This window comes from Trachymyrmex septentrionalis, unplaced genomic scaffold (assembly GCF_001594115.1).
Source record: "Trachymyrmex septentrionalis isolate Tsep2-gDNA-1 unplaced genomic scaffold, Tsep1.0 scaffold36, whole genome shotgun sequence".
Lineage (NCBI taxonomy): Eukaryota > Metazoa > Arthropoda > Insecta > Hymenoptera > Formicidae > Trachymyrmex > Trachymyrmex septentrionalis.
This window is the reverse complement of record NW_017305525.1, coordinates 259,033-265,224: the sequence shown is the minus strand read 5'-3', so window position 1 is coordinate 265,224 and position 6,192 is coordinate 259,033.

Here is a 6,192-nt window from a genome sequence, read left to right as displayed (position 1 = left end):
CTCCTCCTCCTCCTCCTCCTCCTCCTTCTCCTCCTCCTCCTCCCCCGCTTCCTCCGTCCTCCCTCTCCTCTTGTGCGACAAACCGCCGAGCGTGAAGCACCACGCGAACACCGGACGCGCGATTGGCGCGTTTTCTTGCCGCTACCGCCGCCGTCGTCGCCGTAGCTGCGAGAACTCTTTACGGTACACTGCCTCGAGAACGCATCGCGAGTCTCCCGCGCGGAACCACGTCGAGTATCGCCGGACCGGGACGATTTCGCGCCTCCGCGCGATGCACGCGTGTGCGGGCCGGTATGCGTGCGGTATGCGTGCGCTTTCCGCCGGTTCCACAGGACACGTATAGAGCACCAACGGACGCGATACCGTCGTCAACGTCGTCGTTGTCGTTGCCGTCGTTGTCGCCGTCGCCGTCGCCGTCGCCGTCGTCGTCGTCGTTGTCGTCGCGAGCAGCCGCCCGGTTTTATCACGAAGGCGACGAGAGAAGCTGTCGGCCGGCGCGAAACACGCAGCGGGGCCCGATACGCAGAGGAAGGCCGGCGGCCTCGGTCGAGCTGATCGCGTACGTACGAGTTTCGTTCCACGCAGCGTGAAACTCTTGGCGGAGGTGCGCGGCGCGCGGCGGCCACCACCAGTCGACGGGAGCACACGAATCCACCCGAATACGCCCGAGAGAGCTTCGATATATCTCTCTACCTACCTACAAAGTACTCCGGCCGCCTCCCGCCTTCCGCAAGCGAACACCGCTCTGCCGACACCGCCACCGCCGACCGACAGATCCACCAAGTGGGTTCACCTTTTGTGAAGCCGTCGCGTCGGGTTCCTTGCTTTCTCTCTCTCTCTCTCTCTCTCTCTCGCCGGACTCGTCGGAAGCGTCGCTTACCCCGGTAGAATCATACTCCATCGTCTCCTGAATCGAACGAGTTCGGTTCGAAAATCGAATGATTCTTAAAATCGGAGCATATAGTCGGAGCATATAGGAAAAAAATGGCTCTCAGGATCCCACAGCGCTAATATATCACGCGGAATGTTTCAAAAAGGAAGTCGATACTATTCTGGCTTTAAAATGTCTTACTTTCTACGATATATTATACGATATTTAGATTTGTCGTGAAATGTTTGAGTAAAGCAAATTGATCGGCGAAATGTCCGTAATGACCAGAAATATGAAAATTACGTTAATTACATGGTGATGATATATGTTACGATTTTCGATAAATGTTAGTATTACGGGAATTTGAGACAATTGAATCTTAAAGGCGAAATATATGGCCGGAAAAAAATGTTTCTCAGAATCTCACGCAATCACGCAGCTAATACATCACGCGAAAGGAGAAGTCGACTTAATCCAACTTCAATATTTGTTACTTTCCATTATGCACGATATTCAGATTCGTTACGAGATGCTTGAATAAAGTAAATCGATTGCGAAATGACCGTGATGATTAAAAACATGAATATTACGTTAATTATACAGTGGTGTTACACGTTACTAATTTGATGACGATAAATGTTAATAATAACAGGAAACAGGCTAAAAACCGGAGCAGTCAATGATCCCGAAAATATACATCTCAATTAAACGCGGTATTGAATCCCGTAAAACCGAGACGGCTGGTTACACTAGCTGTTTAGATATAGGGTTCATCACATCGAGTCCAGGACAGAATCGATGCAAAATTGCGTTTGCAAATTTGGTTATCCACGAATCTCGTGTTTCGGCGCGTTCGTTATATCGTCAACGGAGCGTAACTCATTTGTGCTCGCGATAATTCGCGTATTTAATCGTCGATCGGGTTTAGCCGACAAATTTCTCTCGTTCACCGGGTAGTCGAGTAGTTTAGATCCCGCGCGCCTTTTTCCCACGTGAGAATCCTTTTTTTTCTTTCCCGCGTCGCTACTTTGTATCGCCTGCGCCGAGAATTGTTGCGATGAGAACCGTCGGACGTGGGTATGCCTGTGTTACCCCGCCGCCACACCACGATATATCAGGTTACATATCCGTTGCGTCATGTAAATTGATACCTGTACACGCTCGTACACCGATCGGGCATTTATTTAAGCCATAAATTATCGTAATGTCGATTGGACACGCTCCTAGGTACGATTTTACTAACCAGACCATCGGCGGCGGTTATGCTCGAGGCTGCACGGAGACAATAAAACACGCGTTCGCACGCCGATCACGCGCTTAGAAGTCGTCATATTACGCAATTACAAACAAGGAAGCCATGCGCAGACGTCATTTAAGTTTACGACGACGAATGGAACGGAAACGGAATTATCGTCTCTCAACACTTATATTTAATTGCGAATTAAATCGCACAATTACATTTTCTGCGTCAAGTAAAGCAGACAGCAGACGCGGATCGATTTTGCACGGAAAGGATATGGTTTTGTTGAAGTATCTAAAAAGATTTAATTAAATGCAGATTTGAAAATGATCGTATTGGACTATTGAAAATAGTTATGTAAGGCACACTCAATAATCTAGTTGTTAGAATATCAAAAGTGTTTACAGTATCACGCTTTAGTTTTTTACACAATTAGTTTGATGGCTCAACCAATTATTTTCAGATCTGTATCTAGTTAAACTTTCATCAGCAAACAAATAACAGCGAAATTGTTGTTCTTTCCGTGTAAGAATTTGAAAGCGATAAGACGAGTGTGTGAGATTATGAGTCGCTAGAAAAAATAGTTTATGCATTTTCGAAAAATTCAAGAAGATGAAATTATAATAAAGTCAAGTTTACATCAAGTAAGAGTTATTTTAGAAAAAAATTATAATGATATTATTCCATATATTTTTGACGTGATAATAATCTGTAACTTTTATCTCTTCATCACAAAATTAATTCGTGAAAAATGACAACATGACGATTCTTTTTTAATCGACTACTTGATGTTGATGTCCCATCTTGATTCTATCATAATTTCGTGTTCTACCTGAGATCTTGCAATCAGAACTTTAGTATACCTGCATTTGTATATCCTGAGCCACCTATGGCTTTGTTATTACAAACTGCGCTCTCAAACTTTATTCAGCGCGAATGAAAAGGATTGTCCATTATCACAGATCACCAACGAGCGAGTCCTCCGTCGTTGGGCGTTGCTGACGATGTCAAAGGACGTTTATAGCGAAGCATTTTTCGCGGATTATTCATCTACTTTTAACATTCATCTCCAGTATACTCTCACAGCGATTTCTTAGCCCGTATAAAACCGTCACGCGGATAGAGATTTCCTCCGCGAGGAAACGAGGCTCTTTTTTTTCTTTTTTTTTTACAAGCGTCTCCATGTTTTGTCTCGCGTGGCAGGTAAAACGACGCTGATGCCGCAGGTATATATTGCGTAGAGCGGCCGTTGCGGGCTTCGCCTTTCGAGGTAGCCTACGTGCACCCATCCGTATTATACCGCGTTGCCGAGACAAAAGGAACAGGAAGGACAGAACCGTGGGTTCCTTCCTTTCCTCTCTCTCTCTCTCTCTCTCTCTCTCTCGCTCTCTCTCTCTCTCTCTCTCTGCCTTTCTGTCTCTCGCTGCCGCCCTTTTCTCTCCTTCTCCCTCTCTTTCTTCCAACGCGCAGCCCGTCGATACTCGGCTTATACGACTCGCGGGGCGAATCGATGCGTGTGTGCATGCACTCTCTTCGCAGCGGGATGACTGGTGAGAGAATTCAATTTCCGTCGTCGTTATCGTGCCTCCATCTTCAGCTCAGGCCACGCTCGGATCATCCTCGCTGACTCCTCGCCGCTTCCCCTCCCCGTCGCCGCCACTGCTTGCCGGCAGTAACGAGACAAAGCCATCATTGCCTTCGCTTTTGCCCGCGCGCCTTCGTCTCGCGACCTTTCCGGATGGGCCGTCAAGAGCGCGCGCGAGCACGTTATCTCGAGAGAGCGTCTCGATAACGATCAATCTGACCCGACTAGTTTAGAGCGCATGTTTAATTATGCCGAACGAACCGGAACGCATTCGTGTCCTGGTGCTCGCTATCATATCGGCGATCGATTCAGATTAGATTCGATCGAGACTCATAATAATGCGCGATCGCAAGAAACTCTTTGATTCTTCTGCTGAAACGCAACGCTCGGATAGCAATCATATTTCTAGGCTTCAGGGTAAGTTCCGTGAACGTATTGTAGTTGCTAAGAAAGAACCCGTGTCGCAGAAGCCTGTTTGCATAAAAATGCCTCTAGAAATGTACACTGAGAGAAAAACGTTTGGTATTTGTGACTGTTATTGCGTAGTAAAATAATTATGATCGGGAGTTTTATTTTTAGAGCTACAGTGTTAGCAGTAATAATTATATTTATAGTTCTATAAATTAGTACGAGTGTACAGTCCTATAATATTGCAAAAAGAAACATACGATTCGTAAAAATGAGCATAAATTATTTCCTATCATTACCAACATTATAGCGGTAATAACTATAAAACTGGAGCTCCTAACCATAAATATTTTATTCATGCGATACAGTTACTAATATCTTACGCAGCTTTTTTCTTAAGTATATATAAGCTTGCTTCAAACTCGAGAAAATCAATAGCGACAATGAGAGACCCGTCGATATCGCGAGTGCCACAGACAAAGATATCGATGTGCGTTCGTAGTAGATGAAATTGGAATACGATAAGGCGATTTTACATGCGAGCGACAGATAGTGTGACATTGTTTTGACATATCTCGTGCAGGAAATGGCCGTCACATTCAGACGTGAGATACGCCACGCTGGACGCGATCGTCATCGAACGTATCGAGCTCTAAAAATGATCCCCGTGACATCCGCGCGATTCCGCGCTACTATCAGTCGTTACAAGATAATGCAGGTTTCAACACAGGCGTCTCGGCTGCGCTCGGTGAAGCGATTACATTTTACGACCGGGCGAATATAGTCCCCGTTACGCAATCGGGCCGCGCTTCCCAGCTGTCCGATCGGCAGTTTAGGTATGAGACGGTGTCTGTTCTGGATAGGGCAGCACGAAGAACATATGAGCGTGTAGGTCGACTGCGTGTGTGTATCGATCGCAGCGATCGTTACTCTACGTTTGTGCTTTTATTGTAAACTCAAGTATGATATTTGAGTAAAACCTGTGTGTCGAGGAGTTTATTCTAATAATTGATCACATAAAAATAGATAATTTTTTTCCCCTTATATAATTCAATTTTGTTTTCCCCTCATTTAATTACTGAAGTATTATTATCTAATATTTTGTCTGATACAATCGAAAAGAGTCGTTGCGTCGAAAAATCAATACAGGTGTAACGTAAACTGTGTTGAGGAAATTATTATAATAATTGACCACAAAGATTAGATAGATACAACTCCTTTCCTTATACATAAACTAAGATTTAAAGACAGATAAATTCACTTTATTTTTCTTCTTTTTAACATTTTCTAGCCTTTAATTATCGGATTTGAAGTAATATTTCTTTTTAACTGCAACAATCTAAAAGAGCTACGTTGAGAAATTAATACGTGAGTATCATAAATCTGTGTTTAGGAGATCGTTATAATAATTGATCACAAAGATAGATATAATTTTTTTCTTCACGTAACCGAAACGCAAAGACAGAGGAACTTAATTTATTCCTCTTCTCTTTCATATTTTTACCCTTCAACTATCAGGTTAATCGTTACTCTGAAATATAGTACATATCTTCTGACTAGACGCAGTCCAAAAGAATCGTGTCGAAAAGTCGAAACGTCAGTAACGTGCGAGAAGACGTCGGTCGTCGCTTTTCCCGGGTTAAGAGTGCAATGTCCCGGTGTTCGGGCGCGAACTAACGCGGTTATACGCGATATATCTGTATGGAATCGAGAGACGTGTTCTCGCCGGGGCACGGATCTATATTTCCGTCGTGGTCCCTCTCGCATCGGCGACGCGATAGCGCGTACACGCCCAACCGAGGCAAGCCGATCAATCCTCGGACGGACGCACCTAAGGACACCATCGCGCGCGGCGGACCGCTTTCCGCCGTTCTCGTAGCAGCCGGCAGGAGCGGCGTAGCCACCGGCTGCAGCAACGATCTCCTGCGCCGCGGCTGATTCCTGGAGAACGACGCGGGGCGTGTGTCACCAGAAACTCTGGGGACAGATCGGGCCAATGGGAAGTGGTGGAAGGCGTGGATCGCGCGGCGGCTACGGAGGACAGTGTGCGCGGACGACACGGACGGCAAAGTAGGGGACTCTCTCGAG